The following is a 19642-nucleotide window of genomic DNA, read 5'->3' as shown; positions in this document are numbered from 1 at the left end:
AACAGTAAAAATAAATAATAAAAAAACGACAATTAATTTAACAAAATAAATAACAAAGCAGTAATACTAAAAATAAACTCAGAACTAATAAAGATAAAAAAAAAAAAACAGAAAGCAAAAAAGGATAAAAAACAGCAACAACACAGAATAAAACGCGTAATAATATAAATATTAAGGAAAACAGAATATATCTAAGTACTGATATATATATATATATATATATATATATATATATATATATATATATATATATATATATATATATATATATATATATATATAAGTTTGTTTAATTTAAAATATTTAAACAGAATATCAGACAGTAATAAATAAATAAAATAAAGAAAGAAGGACAGTAATCGACACAAAATATAAAGATGAAAAATAGAAAATAATATAAAATATACCAAAAAAATAGATCTAGCCGCTAAAAACCCTCATGCCAAGACTCCCATCTGGGATCTGAGATCCTTGACGGGAGATCTTGGCAGGAGGATTATTAAACGGACTAGGTTGGATTTAGGGTTTTGAAAAATAAATCTAGGGTTTCAGAGACCCTAAATCTAAGATCTATGATTATTGGTGGGGATTTGGCTGGTAAAGTGAGGTTCAGGGAGGTGAGGAGAGTGTATAGGGTAAGTTTGGGTGGCTTTGGAAGTCCACTGCCGCCGTAGGGCGATTTCCTGCGGCGGCGTGGGAGGAGCATATTGGGGCGGCTAGGGTTTGGTTAGAGAGAGGTGAGAGACGTGGTCGTCTCTAGGGGGTTAGAGAGAGATGTAGTGAGAGAGGGGGGAGACGAAATGAGGGGGTAGGAGAGGGTTTGGACACTTATATATTAAGTGGCAGGCAAGTTGCGAGTCGTTGGATCTTTTGAAAATCAACGGCCAGTATCGCCTGGCATTTAAACGGCGTCGTTTGGATTAGTGTAGGGCTGGGCGGATTCTGGGTATTGGGCTCGGGTGATTTGGGCTGGTTTTTACACTGGCCCAATCCGATTTTAGGCTAATTAAACCCCATTTTGTTTAATTAACTTTTATAAATCTGTTTAATTTAAACAATTCCTAAATTAAGTGCTAAATTATCTTAATTTGTAAAATTAAACCAACTATCTATTTATATTATTTACACAATTAGTTAATCTTCAATTATTAAAAGGAAAAATTACTAATTTTAACACTAAAACTAAAAATGTTAAAAATAAACTATTTTTGTGATTTTCTTCTAATAATATGATCAAATCATGTAATTAAGTACTAAATTCAATTAAAACCTAATAATGCTATATGATGAGGATTCAAATATTTTTGTTATTTTCTATGATTTCAAAAAATGCTAAAAATGCATGAGAAATGCAGCTAAATGCAAATAATTTCAAATAATTAACAAAAATTCTAAAAAAATTTAAAAAAAATAAAAATAAATATGAATAATTTATTTATTAATTTTGTAGGAATATTTTGGTAGGGTAAAAATTACATGCTCACAGTGCTAACATGAAATAATTGTATATTAGGTTATCATAATTCAATGTTTTGCAAGGCTTCTTCAACAGTATTGAAATTAGCATACTAATGTTTATTATATAGTTTAATGTATAGCCAAGAGAAATACTTATGTGTTCCTTCACTTTTGTCTTTTACATACTTATGTATGTAAAAAACTTTGTTTGGGAAAAGTGACCAATGAAGTATTTGAAAAATTAAGATATTCTTTTTTAAATCACGTGATGTGGAGAACAATCCTAATCCTACTTTAGGAAAGTTTAATTTCAAGTTGAGCTTGAGCAGATATGAATCAAATTTTTTACTAAGTTGAGTTCTTTTTGTTTCAGGATAAGTGTGCTAAGCAGATCTGATTCTATACTTTGATCATATTTTTTCCTTATATTTCTTGTGATTACAAGGGTAAATCTTTTAATTACAAACTACAATATGTCCAACAAGCTAGCTAGAGTACAATTCCTTCTGCTATTACATACAATACTACGGGCTCGATCATCTTACCAGCTTCATAAACACTTTTCAAATTATACCACATATTATACAATAAACTATATTTATAACACCAAAATCAGCCAACTCGGAACAAAGAGTGGCGATCCATCTTTTAGAACTTTTGAATTTCTACATTCACTTGGCATCTTTAGAATGCCGAAAGAAATCCAGGGCTTAGGGTATCTATATGAAACTTCATTTTAAACCTTCTAAGCGTCTGACTCTCTTACTCTGTTTCTATAAGACAACAATGGAAGAGGAAAATTTACTACTTATTTTGTCATTGTTTTTTGCCTACGACAGCATCCAAAAAAATAAGATGAGATACTGAATGGAGGTCGACCGATTGGACTATACATGATCAGGAAGGGATTAAAGTTATTTGCCTTCTTTGATTCGTGGGTGAATGCTGTGGAATATTTATGTTAGACAACAAATCTATAGTTGTACTTATTCTAGCACAAAGAGAGAAAATAGAGGATTGAAGAAAACAATAAGAAAAGAAGTATTTAGACCATATGGGAGTAAAAACCACTTACTTTTACTGGTTTGCTTTTTGCAGATTAGAATTGCATTGAGAGTTGATAAAAGTGCACTGAATTTTTATTTGAGAATCAATTTAGAAATTGATAGAAGAGTGCTGGTGTCGTTATTTCTTACTTTAGAAATAAAAATAGCGGTGCCCTATAATATTGCGTTGTTGATCCATCTCAATGTATATGTATCGTCTCTCTTTTTTCTTTGGGGGCTGGTTCCCTGTCCCAAAAGTGATTTATGGCCCAATTGGTCCCACATTTCAACAATAGCTCTCAAATTAATGCTTCTGTCACACGATAATATCTTCTTTAGCTAGATTGTCAGTCCGCGATGCTGCTCCGATTGCCGATCTACCTGGTGTGCTGAGATTGTATTAATTGGTAAGCTCTCTTCGCTGATTTAGTTCCTTGAGTGTTGATTTGTTCGATGAGTGGATATCTGCATGTGAGTTTTGTTTCTCCATTTTCCTTTTTTGTGCTTCACTCTTTTATTTTTCTTAAGTTGTGAGGGGATATGTTTATTATGTTATTCCCGGTCAATATTGCTGTATTTGTAAATATTAATTCTGCAAAATATAAGTTAACGTAATGAAACAATAATAATAAATTCGAGCCCACTGAATTCACAGTGTTTCCTTAAGGAATTTAATCCCCTCCTAGTACCCAAGGTAATGGATTATTTCCTCCCAGGATAGAACGAATAACACACTGGTGTAGCGGTACTTCAAACCCCAGTGTTTCGGCGAACACAAAGTTCGGTAGCAAATCACACTTACAGTTGCTTTGTTTGAAGTTAAAAAACAATGCAGAACGAAGGAGTATATACTCAGAAAAACGTATGGAAGTTCTGAGAGGAAGGAGTGCAATGTATAGCCAATTTGTTGAGCGAATTGTATGTTGAGTTGAGTATTTCTTCAACATTTGCTGCTCATATATATATAGCAGCCAAGAAGGAGTGCAAGACCAAACGTCCACCCTTCATGGTGGATCAAGCATTACATATTTGTGGAGCAAGCACTTCATATTTGTGGAGCAAGCACTTCATGGTGGGAAGACCATTATCCGGCTGCCAAATTATCAATACACGGATTGGAAAATATCCGTTTACAAATACGGATAATCTTACATTAATATTTACTATTAACAAATAAATTTGGTCCAAAAAATTAATCAATCAATCGATCATTTGACCAAATCCAAATCCAAATCCAAATCCAAATCCGAAGCCGAAGCCGAAGCCGAAGCCGTAGCCGTAGCCGAAGCCGAGCCGAGTGAGCGACGACGACGACGGCGCGAGGCTTGCTTTCTTCTTAACTCTTTAAGAGCTACAAGAAGAGCAATTATATATATACCCACCAAAAATGTCTTCCACTTCCAATATGGGACAATGTCTCATTGTTAAGTGGGGAAACTTAAAATTTTACTCAAAATTTTATTTTTCCTCCATTTCCCATTCACCCTCATTTTAAGAATATTACATCTTAAAAATAAAATCTCAACAATCCCCCACATGAATGGGGAATGGCTATATCACGGAAGTATGCATGAAAAACTGTGTGATTTACAAGCAAGGATTAATTGCATCTGGATAAGTAGGTTTTCCTTTGAACTTTCCGTAGTAAACTTATGTCGGATATACTCGGTCAATCGGTAGATTTGATATCTTTGAACCGTCGATCTTTGGTGTATACCTAGACAACCATAAGTCACACAATCAACCCTTAACCGTCTTTGGTTCTCATTGTTGTGTTCGTTTCAGCCATGAACACCGCCTGGTTTCATAAGTGCGTAGAGAACTGGCCTTACAAAGTTCTCCTTGAAGCGGCTCACACTTCACACTTAAATAGGTGATTCCTAAACGTGTCATCCTGTAGATACACTATTTGATATACCCCGTATCAAATTTAGAAATCATTAAAAAGCCTTAATGCTTTATCCTTGGTACTGAACATTGTCTCATCACGAGAATGGACTAAAATTTTATTTGACAATGTTGAACCGTCATTAATGACTTTGTTTGATCTCTTTGAACCTAGATCTTGGGATCTCCAGTCTTCTAGGTAGAGTTACCGCCACAATGACTTGTTCTCGGCCATAGCCCCATTCCCCTTGATGATTTCTCAACTACCTCTCTAGTTAGGCCTTTTGTAAGTGGATCCGACACATTATCACTTGACTTTACATAGTCAATTGTGATAATTCCTCTAGAGAGTAATTGCCTAACGGTTTTATGTCTTCGTCGTATATGACGAGATTTACCGTTATACATGACGCTCCCAGCCCTTCCAATTGCCGCTTGACTATCACAATGTATGCATATTGGTGCCAACGGTTTGGGCCAAAATGGAATGTCTTCCAAGAAATTCCGGAGCCATTCAGCTTCTTCACCGGCTTTATCTAAGGCTATGAATTCAGCCTCCATTGTAGAGCGGGCAATACATGTTTGTTTGGACGACTTCCAAGATACCGCTCCTCCACCAATAGTGAATACATATCCACTCGTGGACTTAGAATCAGTTGAACCGGTGATCCAATTTGCATCACAGTATCCCTCAATCACCGCAGGGAAATTACTGTAGTGCAATTCAAAGTTCTGGGTATGTTCTAAATATCCCAAAACTCGTTTCATTGCCATCCAATGAGATTGGCCTGGATTGCTCGTATATCGACTCAGTTTACTTATAGCACAAGCTATGTCTGGTCGTGTACAATTCATGATATACATTAAGCATCCCAATACACGAGCATAATCCAATTGTGATATGCTTTGGCCTTTGTTCTTTGCTAATGCAAGATTCACGTCAATTGGAGTCTTTGCAACTTTAAAGCCCAAGTGCTTGAATTTTTCAAGTACTGTCTTAATATAATGAGATTGTGACAATGCCAGACCTTGAGGAGTCTTATTGATCTTAATTCCCAGAATTAAATCAGCAACTCCCAAGTCTTTCATATCAAACTTGCTATTGAGCATACGCTTAGTAGCATTTATGTTGGCAATGTCATTACTCATTATCAACATATCATCCACATATAGGCAAACAATGACTATGTGATTTGGAACATTTTTAATGTACACGCATTTATCACATTCATTTATCTTAAAACCATTTGACAACATTGTTTGGTCAAATTTCGCATGCCATTGTTTGGGTGCTTGTTTTAGTCCGTAAAGAGACTTAACAAGTCTACATACCTTCTTTTCTTTTACCTGGAACCACAAACCCTTCAGGTTGTTCCATGTAAATTTCTTCCTCCAACTCTCCATTTAAGAAGGCCGTCTTAACATCCATTTGATAAATTTCAAGACCATACACTGCAGCTAATGCTACTAACATCCGTATGGACGTAATTCTTGTAACTGGAGAGTATGTATCAAAGTAGTCTAGACCTTCTCGTTGTCTATACCCTTTGACTACGAGCCTTACCTTGAATTTATCAATAGTGCCATCATCTTTGATTTTTCTCTTAAAAATCCATTTAGAACCCAAAGGTTTATTTCCAGGAGGAAGATCAACCAATTCCCATGTATGGTTGTTCAATATGGATTCTATTTCACTATTGACTGCCTCTTTCCAAAACAATGATTCCGAAGAAGTCATAGCTTCTTTAAATGTTTGAGGCTCATTCTCCAATAAGAAAGTCACAAAATCTGGTCCAAATGAAGTAGACGTTCTTTGACGTTTACTACGTCTTGGATTCTCCTGATTACATGTACTTTCTTTTGTTTCTTCCCGAGGTCGTTTAGATCCTTCACCAAACGACTCACATTCCTTTTTATACGGATATATATTTTCAAAAAACTCAGCATTATCTGATTCTATAACCGTATTATTATGAATGTCGGGATTTTCTGATTTATGAACCAGAAATCGATATGCTTTACTATTTGTCACATATCCTATGAAAACACAATCAACGGTTTTCGGTCCTATCTTTACCCTTTTGGGTTTAGGAACTTGCACTTTTGCCAAACACCCCCACACTTTAAAATAATTCAAGTTGGGCTTCCTTCCTTTCCATTGTTCATAAGGAATGGATTGTGTTTTGCTATGGGGCACTCGATTTAATATTCGATTAGCCGTAAGAATGGCTTCCCCCACAAGTTCTGTGGCAAACCAGAACTTATCAACAACGCATTCATCATCTCCTTTAATGTGCGATTCTTTCTTTCCGCAATCCCATTAGATTGGGGCGTGTAAGGGGCTGTTGTTTGATGAATAATTCCATATTCTAAACATATTTCTTCAAAAGGAGATTCATATTCACCACCCCTATCACTTCTTATCATTTTTACTTTCTTGTTAAGTTGCGTTTCAACTTCATTTTTGTATTGCCTGAATGCGTCTATTGCTTCATCTTTACTATTCAGTAAGTAAACATAGCAATATCGAGTACCATCGTCAATAAAAGTTATGAAATACTTCTTTCCACCGCGAGATGGTATTGACTTCATGTCACAAATATCTGTGTGAATTAAGTCTAAAGGATTTGAATTCCTTTCAACTGACTTATAAGGATGTTTAACATACTTAGATTCCACACATGTTTGACATTTTGATTTTTCGCATTCAAACTTGGGCAGTACTTCCAAGTTAATCATTTTCCGCAAGGTTTTATAATTGACATGACCCAAACGTACATGCCATAAATCATTTGACTCAAGTAAGTAAGAAGAAGCTGAAATATTATTATTATTTTCAACAACCATTACATTTAGATTGAAAAGGCCCTCGGTGAGGTAACCTTTTCCCACAAATATTCCATTCTTACTAATTACAACCTTGTTGGATACAAAAACGCACTTAAAACCGTGCTTAACAAGAAGTCCAGTAGAGACTAAATTCTTTCTCATTTCGGGAACATGAAGGACATTATTCAAAGTCATGACCTTGCCAGAAGTCATTTTTAGAAATACCTTCCCATATCCTTCAACTTTTGCTGTTGAAGCATTTCCCATATAAACTGTCTCTCCGGGTTCAGCAAGAGCATAGGTAGCAAAAGCCTCTCTAACTGCACAAATATGGCGAGTGGCTCCTGAATCAAACCACCACAGTTTAGGATTTCCTACCAAGTTACATTCAGAGAGCATGGCACATAAGTTATCAACATCATCATGGTTTACTACCATGTTTGCTTGACCCCTTTTCTTGTCTTTCTTCGGAGCACGACACTCCGTAGATTTGTGTCCGGTTTTCCCACAGTTGTAGCAGTTTCCACTGAACCGCTTCTTGCTTGGGTTGTATTTCGGACCAGAAGCCTTCTTCCTCTTTTTGTTAGCTTCAACAATATTTGCTCCCATTATTGTTGAATTTCCACGGCCTCTCCTTTCAGCAGCTTTATTGTCCTCTTCGATTCTCAACCGAACAATGAGATCTTCAAGGGACATTTCCTTTCGTTTGTGTTTCAAATAATTTTTGAAGTCCTTCCACAACGGAGGCAACTTCTCAATCATTGCTGCTACTTGGAATGCTTCGTTGATTACAAGACCTTCAGCAAGTAGATCATGAATAATCACTTGCAATTCCTGGACTTGAGTAATAACAGACTTGCTATCTATCATTTTGTAGTCCAGAAATTTTGCGGCAACGAATTTCTTCATCCCGGCATCTTCAGTCTTATATTTCTTTTCAAGCGCATTCCACAATTCTTTGGATGTCTCCATGCTACTGTATACATTATACAGATTATCATCCAGTCCGCTAAGAATATAATTCTTGCATAAAAAATCAGAATGCTTCCACGCTTCAATCACGAGAAAGCGTTCATTATCTGGAGTTTTATCCGGCAGATCAGGAACATCTTCCTTGATGAACTTCTGTAGACATAACGTAGTTAAGTAGAAGAACATCTTCTGCTGCCAGCGTTTGAAATCAATCCCGGAAAATTTTCCGGGTTTTTCTGCCGGTGCCAACGCCGGTGTTCGGCTTGTCGTTGCGTTGGCAGTCGCCATCGGAACAGCTTGGTTTTCGTTTTCAGTCATCATCTTTTCTGTAAAAGAATGACACAAACAAACGTTTAATACACGTTTTCAAACTGGAGTAAAAATCACGTAGATTTTAATATCCAACAAAACGCCACGAAGGCTTAACTCTCCAAAACGGGAGTACACAAACCACAAAGGTTTTAGTTTGCAGAATAATAAGAATAACACAAGTACAGAAATAAATATTAAATTCCTTAAGATTGTTATTCCCGGTCAATATTGCTGTATTTGTAAATATTAATTCTGCAAAATATAAGTTAACGTAATGAAACAATAATAATAAATTCGAGCCCACTGAATTCACAGTGTTTCCTTAAGGAATTTAATCCCCTCCTAGTACCCAAGGTAATGGATTATTTTCTCCCAGGATAGAACGAATAACACACTGGTGTAGCGGTACTTCAAACCCCAGTGTTTCGGCGAACACAAAGTTCGGTAGCAAATCACACTTACAGTTGCTTTGTTTGAAGTTAAAAAACAATGCAGAACGAAGGAGTATATACTCAGAAAAACGTATGGAAGTTCTGAGAGGAAGGAGTGCAATGTATAGCCAATTTGTTGAGCGAATTGTATGTTGAGTTGAGTATTTCTTCAACATTTGCTGCTCATATATATATAGCAGCCAAGAAGGAGTGCAAGACCAAACGTCCACCCTTCATGGTGGATCAAGCATTACATATTTGTGGAGCAAACACTTCATATTTGTGGAGCAATCACTTCATGGTGGGAAGATCATTATCCGGCTGCCAAATTATCAATACACGGATTGAAAAATATCCGTTGTTAATAAATTTGGTCCAAAAAATTAATCAATCAATCGATCATTTGACCAAATCCAAATCCAAATCCAAATCCAAATCCAAATCCGAATCCGAATCCGAATCCGAATCCGAATCCGAATCCGAATCCGAATGGGGGAAATTTAAAATTTTACTCAAAATTTTATTTTCCCTCCATTTCCCATTCACCCTCATTTTAAGAATATTACATCTTAAAAATAAAACCTCAACATATTATGGTATTTTGAATTGATCCAAAATATCAAATCTTTTTTCCCTAATTAGTTTTCGGTATATACACACACTTCATTTCATATAGTTAAGGATCAAACAAGAACTGATGGCATTTGATAAGTGATAATTATCATTTTTAAAACTCTTGCACAGCATGTGAAAAATTTTCCACTAGCCTCAAAAGCAGTAAAATTTAAATTAAGAACTCTCCCTGAAGCACCACTAAGGACAATAATATGGACATATCAAGAGACATCAGTTTGCAGCATCTTTAACCCAGGCATTCACATAGTTTGTCATTAGTAAGCTTTCAACAACAACAACAATTCCAGTGGAATTCCCAAGTGGGGTTTGGGGAGGGTGGTGTGTACGCAGACCTTACCCCTATCTATGAAGGTAGATAGGCTGTTTCCGAAAGACCCTCGACTCAAGAACGTAAAAAAAATAGAGCAATAGAGAAACAATAGCAACAACAATGTAATAAGACAGTGTAGGCAAATAATACAACGAATAATGAAAGAGATCCAAGGAAATGAAACAACAAGATTAGTAAGCTTTTTTTGGAAAAACAAAAGGGATAGGCTTGTCGTTGGCAATATGCTTATCTCGATTTTATCCTTTAACATGTGTTTAAATACAACTCAAAATTTCTATTTTGAATGTTCCTTCATCTGCTTTATGCATTTCAAACCTTTTTGGTGTATCTCATCTTCTAACTGGTCATGATGAGAGTGGTCGTTGCTTGTAAGTATGCTTAGCCTATTTATTATTAACATTTTGATCTTTTTACTATAAATTATTCGATTCAAATATGATAACTCACTGTTTATGTAATAGAAATAAAGCAATTGAAGTAGTTTTTGCAGAAGATTGAATCTACCTAGAAATTTCTAGTGTAACCTTGAAGTCTTCATTCAACATAGAAAGCAATTATCCCCATTCGTAGAGTAGGGCCAGATGATAGAAATAGAAACACCACTACTTGATCTCTCCTAAGTCACGGTATATGTGAGTATGGTTGTGATATTGATAGTGAATATATTTATCTTTGCTTCTATTGCAAATTTTAAATTTTAAATTTAGTGATTATCACTTTTCAGTTTTACACAAATACCAAAAACAATGACGATAGTCTTCTCCATTGAAATAGGTTTAAGGTTCATATGCCTAAATAGGTCTTCCAAGGCTGTAAAATATTATTTCACTGCCTAGCTATCTAAGTTGCTCCGACATGGCAGTTTAGGTGCCGTGCCCGTGTCGACACGACACTAGTATGTGTGTGGGTATGGGATCCGTACCGGATCTGGTCAAATGATTTTAGATACTTTGACCACGACAGATGAAAAAATTTGAGACGATATACAATTTAATTCCCGAAATCAAAACCAAAATTAGGATAAATTTGAATTAAAATAGCATACCTTATCAAGGAAATCAATCCTTTTATTATCTACAACTTGAGAATAAAAACGAAATTCACACTTTTACAAGCTATACATAAGTATTCTCCAAAATTTATCATAATTTATAAATATTTTTTATATTTTTATTTTTTGAATTATTTTTAGCCGGATCCTTGCACCCGTATCCGTACTAGGATCCGTATCCACGAATCTTAGAATTTACATCTCGAAGGATCAGACCTCTAGATCCGCACCTATATTGGACACCTACACCCGTGTCCGAGCAACTTAGCTAGCTATAAATTACATATAAGAAGATACATAATTCAGCTGATTTAGAATATGCCTTTGATGGTGGCATTTCAATAGGTCTAGTGTGTCTTGAACAAATGAATATTGCATATTTTGTTACTCTCTCCGTTTCAATTTATGTGAACCTATTTGATTGGGTACGGAGTTTAAGAAAAGAAATAAGACTTTTGAATTTGTGGTGTAAAATGAAGCACATATATTTTGTGTGGCTACAAATCATTGCATAAAGGTAAATTATTTTCAAACAGGGAAAGTGATCATTCTTTTTAGCACGAATTAAAAAGGAAATAAGTTCACATAAATTGAAACTTGGGAGTATAATATTTAGTCGACAGTATTTTTTTTTGGGAGTAATCCTACTAAACAAGTATGAAATTATCTTTCTTAGCGTGGAACCTATTTTCTGCAGTGTTGTTAGGCATGTGGCTGTGCACGGGTACAGACCATCTAGTCTACTATATATAAGTGAGTAAGATGGACGAACACTGCACATATATTGTGAATTTTACTCCACTCAGTCAGAAAGAGACACCTCTCAATCACACGTATATTCCACTCAGAAAGATTCACCCACTTTTTTTACACAGTTATGCTGCTTGCTCATCTCTCTTGAACCTTCTTACCTATTTTCAATTTTCTTCGAATTCCTTCTGCATCTTTGTGGTCTTCACTAAATTTCTCTCAAAGCTTTTCTATTTTGTGTATTTCTTCAAAGATTCTCCCTTTTGGCTTATTTTTTATCGTTTCGGTTCGAAGTTCTGGCAAGTTTTTTGTCTAATTAATCATTTGCTTTTATTGCACTTATTTGATGGTAGATTTTTGCTAGATTTACATATGTCAATAATTTTATCTAACCGGCACATGCATATCTTTTAATGTTTATTCATTTCTGAAATTACGATTCTCTTTCTCCTTCAGTGCTTTGAAGCATCAAATTTGTCGCTAGAAGATTAAGTCTTGACAATACGAGTAAGCACACTTCAGTATCGGTAGGCATACTTTCATGGTGTTCTGTATGTGTAAATGTTATAGTTAGTGATAGTTTCTGTCCTAATGTCTAATTTTATTTTATTATTGCTTTAAATTTCCAGTTATCTAATCTTTTTCTTTCTTAATTACTTGACATGATACAGATGACTCTAAGATGTTTGATGAAATGCCTGATAAAACATTAATGATTTTACCGGTAAATGAAACTTTTTAGGTCACTGCATTTGAAATTGGACATCATAGAAGATATGTAGTTGATGAACTTCGAGAAGAAAAAATTTCACTGTTTAAATTCATCTCTACTGATATTACACTATTATAATCACAACTGTAAAAGAAATCATGTCTTGTGTTTCGATAAAAAAAAAATTGCTAGCTATTGTGATTGTTTGGTCTTTACTGCTTTCTCGCGGAAAATTACTTACATTACATTTCCGCCCCTAAACATGTTATATGCACATTTTCATGTTCAATATAGTTTCTGTGAAAAATATTTGTATTATCTTTCGAAAAAAGTAATAAAACAAAGGTCAATGAGGAACTAAGATGTCGTATGCAATATGCTGAATTCTTTTGGCATCAACAGTTGATGTTCTCTGATAGAATTTAATGAACAATCACCTCTTAAATTCATGAGTTTTCATATAGAATAGCGTAAAGAAATTGGATGCCAGGTACTTTTGCATCTATAGTTGACATTCTCTGATAGAATTTAAGCAAAACGATAATATTCTCTTACATTAATTAGTTTTCATACTAAATAAACTTGAGTACATATTTTTCAATGGTTATAACCATATTTGTTTTAGTTCTTCTGGTTTTTTTTACATATAGAAATCAAATAATCGTTTAGAAAATTGGAGCTACGTTCTTAGGATGGTGTCTTAAGTTTTAGTGTCTTGCAGCATGGAGATCATAACTCTTGGGGATAAAAGGATAGGCATGAAAACAAGTGTACTAGAGGAGAAGGAGACAACTTGTTATATGCTTTAATTTTTCCGTATTTCATATGTGCTATTGAGTGAAATCTCTTTTCTGATGAGGAGTTAAGACAAGTGATGTTAATGCTTAAAAAAGGTGGTCTGACATTAGTTCCACTTCTGATATTTTATTTTTCTAGAACTTTTTCAATTATGATTATGACATTGTGTAGTGGTTTAAAACCGTCCCAGAGTTGTTATGATATACCAAACTAATTAGAGAAAGGAATAGTGCAAGGCCTGAGACTTATGTCAAGCAGTTTATTCAGGTATATAAAAAGAGAGTTAACTACTAGTTGAAACTGTTTTTTTTTTTTTAAAGGATAAGGTATTGGTGCACTTGATTACTCAAAATAAAGGATATTTACAACGCTCTACTTCGAATCCTGAATCATGATGTTTTTGAGTGAAAAATATAGATTGGAGAGGGCTTTAAGTTTTCACTACATTAGTCTTCATCCATTCACAAAGTTTTTTATGCATTTCATGATCTATATGGTGATATGTCCTACACTATTTAAAGATCAGAGAGAATGCAGCTTCACTCAAATAAAGTAAACCATTTAGTATTTAATGATATCTAAATCCTCAATATATATGTGCATCTCATCGCATAAAATGTTGATGAAATGAATCTACCTACTTTTCAGGATATAATATATGTTTCAATATCTTTACAACCAACAAGGAACTCATAACTCCAATTTCACCTGTATTACTTGAAGATGCAGCAGAACTATCCGTGAACACTTACAAGTCTAATAGCATGTTTGGCCAAGCTTCTCCAAGTTCAAAAATATTTTTTTTCTTCAAAAAAAGTATTATTTTTCTAAATTTGAAGTGTTTGGCCAAGCTTTTAGGAGAAAAAAAAGTGCTTTCGAGGAGAAGTAGAAGCAGTTTTGGAGACGCAGAAAAAAGTAGCTTCTTCCCAAAAGCACTTTTTTGAGAAGCACTTTTGAGAAAAATACACTTAGAATCATTTTTTAAAAGCTTGGTCAAACACTAATTGCTGCTTAGAAGTACGTTTTAAATTAATTAGCCAAACACAAACTGATTCTCATCAAAAGTACTTTTGAAAAAGCACTTTTGAGAAAAAGCACTTATCAAAATAAGCTGATTTTTTGGCCAAACGGGCTATAAAGAACAATACAAAAATGTATCTGGTGAAGAAAAAAAAAAGCTAAATACCTAATTGGTGTGGCAATCTTAGCCATTGATGCGAATCTGACTGTAAGGACTTGATGTCACTGTATGTGATTCTATTTTATCTTGGTACTTGGGGTGGATACCTTTGAGTTGTGGATGTATTGGGTGCGGATTTTGATGCAAAAATCAAGGGTGTCATGTTCGTTTGTCCTTGTGTCATGTTCATTTGTCCTTTCTCAAGACTCTTCATGTTCCTTTATACCTCTTCTTAAGAGTCAAAGTTGGGGTCCTGGAAGCGATGTCATTGAGTTTCAATATTTGCTAAAAGTGAGAGCAAGAGTAACTGATTCAAGAAAGAGAACTTGGAGTCACAAACTCATCAAAGATGTAGCGAAAACCTGTCCAATTTGACATTGACTCATTAAATCTTTCATGTTTTTTCTGCTCATTCTTTTCCTTGTGTGATAGTTAGCTTCTTAGAGTAATTTGAAAATATCACTATTTACTTTCAGGGCTTGCTAATACTGAAGCTCCTCGCTGCCTTTGCCAATCCATAATATTGGTGCCTGTTATGTTTTAGTTGTCTACTTTAACTAATGTCTATTCAAGAGTTGATTATCTCTTTGAAATAACATGAAGCAACATTTTTAAGTTAACAATTGTTTATAGTTTTGTTTTAAGTGTTACTATCTTTCCTGCATTCATTTGAATTACTATATTGATGATGATAATGTTCTATAATCTTTTTTAACATAATTCTTACTGTGAGATTGATGTTATTACCTTTTCTTAAGGGTGATATACAGCTTTTCCTCAACTGCTTTTTGATGACTATAAAGGTGGTCGTTTATTAAGATAGAGTGTGGTTATGACCTTAATATTATGAGGTTATCAACAATATATGACAAGGTTAAAATAGTTAGAAGAGATTATTTGTACGAATACATAGAGGAATATATTACTACTTGCATTTACGTTTTCAGTAGGTGAGTAACTTTATCCTCGATGACCGCTATCTCATATAATGTGACAACCATAGTCCACATATAGAATAATTAACAAGTTCCTTGCAATGTTTAAGGGTACATATTCTACCGTGGTTTCTTTCTCTCTCCAGGATAGAGAAACTGGTTGTGGTGTGTTATTCCTAAACGTGTTGTACAGTTAGCCACTTTAGCGCAACCAGGAGTGGATCGGAGATGGCGGATGTTGCTCAACCCTGCAATTACAAGACTTGGATGTTTCTAAATCAATCAATTACAAGACTCCATTCTACAACCAAGATACTCCTTCCCATTATACCAATTGATCTTACACATCGATGTGCTTGAAGATATGGAGAGTCTTCCATGTTAACTTTTTTGGTACCAAACAATCGGCCATGGCCACAATGTTGTAATTCAAGGTCCAACTCGTTTGCATGTCCTGTAGTGTATGTTTGATATTTGGCAATTCTTTTGTAGAACACAACTCGATCGGAACTAATTCTTATGACCTAATTGCGTATGTGCAGAAGATGCATGTTCTGCACATGTTATACTGGAAGGTTCTTTTGTTTCCTGTTTTGATTTCAATTTGAATGATGTCTATGTTGCACATTATGAACAGAAAGACAAGTTAGTAGTTTAAATTGAATTATTAAAGTAGTACCTCAAAACACTTATGGAATAGTTAGCCTATACTGGGCCCGTGCCTTCTCTAGTAGATTAAGAGTAATAGATAATATATTTATAATGAGTAATAGATGAAAATACTTTTATTTTTAATACACTCAATGTCAATTACTATTATTTATTACGTACTTACTCCACAAAAAAGTCTTTTCATAGAACTTTTGATCAACTTATTCTTAGTTATGATGGATTCATGGTAAAGATACTCCAAAAACTAAAGGAAAAAAAATTATACAGGACCTATAATAAACAAAATCAATATCAATTTAATTTTTTTTATTTCAACTCTTTATTTACCGTTCAATTTCACACCATAAAGAAAGTATAGGTTAACGGAAGTTTCTAGGTTAGGCTTTTATATATTACTTAATTACTATATTTATCTAATAGCTCTATAAGGTAAAATTTTAATTGATATTTAAGTTCAAAATATTCAGTTTTCCTACATAATAGTTCCAAAAAAGGTAATTATTTAATATGCAAGATTTTAGTTGATTTTAAAATCGTAAATATTAGAATAATTAAATTACTATTTTTTATAATGTAAAATCGATTTTTTAAAGGGCAAAAAAGACGAATGGCATTTCGATAAGTTCCTTCGTACTTTTATATATATATATATATATATATATATATATATATATATATATATATATATATATATATAGATAGTTCATCACATTGGACATAATTGCAATTGAAGTTATATTTCTAATATTTAGGACTTTGAGATCAACTAAAATTTTATTTATTAAATTATTAATATGTTAAAAAAATCCTAATATTTAAGAATTTACAATTTATTAAAAGTTTTACCTTATATAAATATTTTTCTAGAATTTCGGTACCATATCTTTAGTTTTAGGACACCCAAAGAATTTACTACAAATTATTAATATTTTAAGCATCACTATATCTTTTTCGGCAATTATAACTAATACCTAACTGAATAACCTAATTGTCTATTTTTATTTATCTCTACATATCTAACCATGGCGAATTATATTATACATGGTTATTAAGACAAAAGCAATATCCATATGATATTCTAATTTCAGATTACTAATAGCTTCTTTGGGAGTGTTCATGTGCTAACAACGTATTTGAGTTTGATTATATTCGGGACTGGGTCAAAGTGGGTGACTCTCAACAACGGTTATAGTGGGTTCAAGAACTAAGTGTAGTGCCTAAGGATTTTAGGTCCGTTGTGTGGTTAAGGATCGAGTTTTTGCAGTGGGTTATGAAAGGGACTTGGAGTGTTCTATGTTATCATCGGGTCTGCGGTGCAGTATTGTAGAAATGGGAGAGAAAAACTTCGGATTCGTAGAGGATCTTTCAGAATGGGTGTACCAGTTGGAGATGCTATTATGCGCATGAGGAGCTATGAGATGGTTCATGGGTATTGAGACGATGTGGTCTCGTGGATTGGGTCACTCGAGAGGAGTATTGTTGAGTTTCGTTATGTTCTTGAATGGAGTTATTATTATTTCTAAGGCAAGTCAAGAGTAAATTGAAGGAAGTTAGGTCGGTTAGTAATGGTTGAATCAACATGATTGTGGCAATGGTCAGTTCCTTCGGCGTGTTAAGTTATACAGGTGGTTTGTAGTTGTACCTGCGGGCTTGACATCCACCATAATTTGACTGATTTGGGAGGTATTTGATTCAAATGGCCTTGTTGTGTAAATGGATTTCCGGAAGAGTTTTGGCGGTTTAGACCACGATATAAGGTTTGTATTTTCTACGGTTTTGAGAATTCAGTCGCGTGTTGCAATAGTTCTTCAAAAATGAGTTAAGTGAAAAGTTTCTAGGTGATGAAGTATTTATTCTTTTGGTGGTTAAGGAGTTATGATGAAATTCTGGTACTCTCGTGTACCGGCATGGTAAGTGCAGCAGGCGGTATGGAAATTTAGAGATTGAAGACCAAAGTCGAGTTTTGGTGTTGATAAGAATGTCACGAGCTCGAAGGAGCGGGTGAAGATTTAAGATGTTCAGAGTATGCTGGCATTATTTTCGGGCAGTCTGAGGATGGTCTGGTTGGGAAAGAAGTGTTGGGTATTGAAATGCGGCTACTTGACTAGCACTATAGATGTACCATGGTCGATGGCCATTGATGTTCAGATTTTACTACATGGTGTGGAATGTTGTGGGGGTATATCCCATGAGATGATCGTATAAATGTGACGTGTTAGTCATTCGATTGTTAGAGATTTAAATCAGGTATGTAGATTTTGGTACTCTCGCCAATGGGAGAGGTTATGATCGGGAGGCGCTCTATTCCTTTGGTTGTGGACTGTGTGAGTTTGTTCCGGACTTGACGGTTGTCCTTATGTGTCATGAATAGGGCCATTGTGGATCCTTGAAGGGTTGTTGGCCCAGTATGGGATGATCGAAATCAGCTTGGGGTCTGTTGGTGGGTCTAATGTGAATGTGTGCTCTATATCAGGTCGGATGTGTTCATTCGGCATAGCATTGTTTAAGGAGGAGTTTTCGAGCATTGGATGTTATTCCCGTAGTTAGCTATTCCATGTAATACTCTATTATGCCATGTGGGTTATGAGACGACTTGATTATTCGCACATGTGTTGTGATCCCCTATAGCTTGTGGTGTTATATAAGCAAGATGATTCTCGAGATACATGTCATCTATTGCGCCTTAGTCGTGCTTGGGTTTTGTAGCGTATGACGCTATCCGTCGCCCTATGTATTGTATTATGAACTTGGCGTGCTTATGGTCGATATTCAGGTATTTCATAAGTATAAGCATTACGGCTTGTTGGGTGTTTCCTTACTAATTGTTATGTTTGGATCGGGTGGCATGCCGCCACAGATACGTTATTTAGATCGGGTGGCACGCCGCCACAGGTATGTTGTGTGGATCGGGTTGCACACCGCAACAGTCATGTTTGGATCAGGTTGCAGGTCGCAACAATATCATAACTGGATCAGATTGCATGCCGTAACAGTGAGATGTTGAGTACGGTTCCCTATATCCATTCTTGTATATTTTGTTTCTCATTCTCTAAGAAAGGTTTATAGCATCTTTTCGGCTGTGTTATTTATTACGCGGCTGGGTAGTTCCTTTACAGAGTTTGTTCTTCCTTATGTGTCATATTCCAGTTGTAGCTTGTTGGCGCATTGATGGCTTCATATGAGATATTGGTCGGTGTTCGAGGTAGCTTATTGCCCGAGCCGCTTGTACTGGGTGAGACAAGGTTATTGGACCTAAAATCGGTGCAATCAGATTTATGCAAGGTGTATTAAAGAGAAAATGTCACTATTCGGTTCAGAATAAGGTAACAGTTCTTGTCGAGCGGAGAAACTCCGTGAGTTATTGATTTGATGGGTGGTTATGAGTTCCTGCGCATCTCTTTCATCGTTGCAGTATTGTGAGGATTGAAACCGGTTTTATATATGTTATGAGGTATACTACGGGCGTCAGGTTCGTGAATTTGCAACTGTTGAGCTGGAGGAGGTTAACTTGGGAAAATGAGTATGTGGTGCGTTATGTGATGTCAGCATGGGTGCATGATCATATGTGGGTTTGTGGAGATTGATACGGTGCCCGTATGTTAGAATCGGGTCTTGTAGAGAAACTCAGAGGTCGAAATTTGG

The 19642-nt window shown here is 35.0% G+C and overlaps 1 long non-coding RNA gene across 3 annotated transcripts; it reads left to right on the top strand.

Moving 5' to 3' along the window:
• Nucleotides 1-2555: 2555 nt before the first annotated feature.
• Nucleotides 2556-15931, top strand: LOC138896888 (uncharacterized). Of its 3 annotated transcripts, none has more exons than XR_011410410.1 (2): nucleotides 2556-2911; nucleotides 12160-15931. It is a non-coding gene; the product is annotated as an uncharacterized lncRNA (long non-coding RNA). The 3 variants fall into 3 exon arrangements; XR_011410409.1 differs by lacking the exon at nucleotides 2556-2911 and adding an exon at nucleotides 11654-11827; XR_011410408.1 differs by lacking the exon at nucleotides 2556-2911 and adding an exon at nucleotides 11834-12002.
• The last annotated feature ends 3711 nt before the right edge of the window (nucleotides 15932-19642 follow it).

Source organism: Nicotiana tomentosiformis, chromosome 8 (genome assembly GCF_000390325.3).
Source record: "Nicotiana tomentosiformis chromosome 8, ASM39032v3, whole genome shotgun sequence".
Classification (NCBI taxonomy): domain Eukaryota; kingdom Viridiplantae; phylum Streptophyta; class Magnoliopsida; order Solanales; family Solanaceae; genus Nicotiana; species Nicotiana tomentosiformis.
Note: the sequence above shows the minus strand (reverse complement) of the source record. Positions and strands in the feature narration are given on the sequence as shown.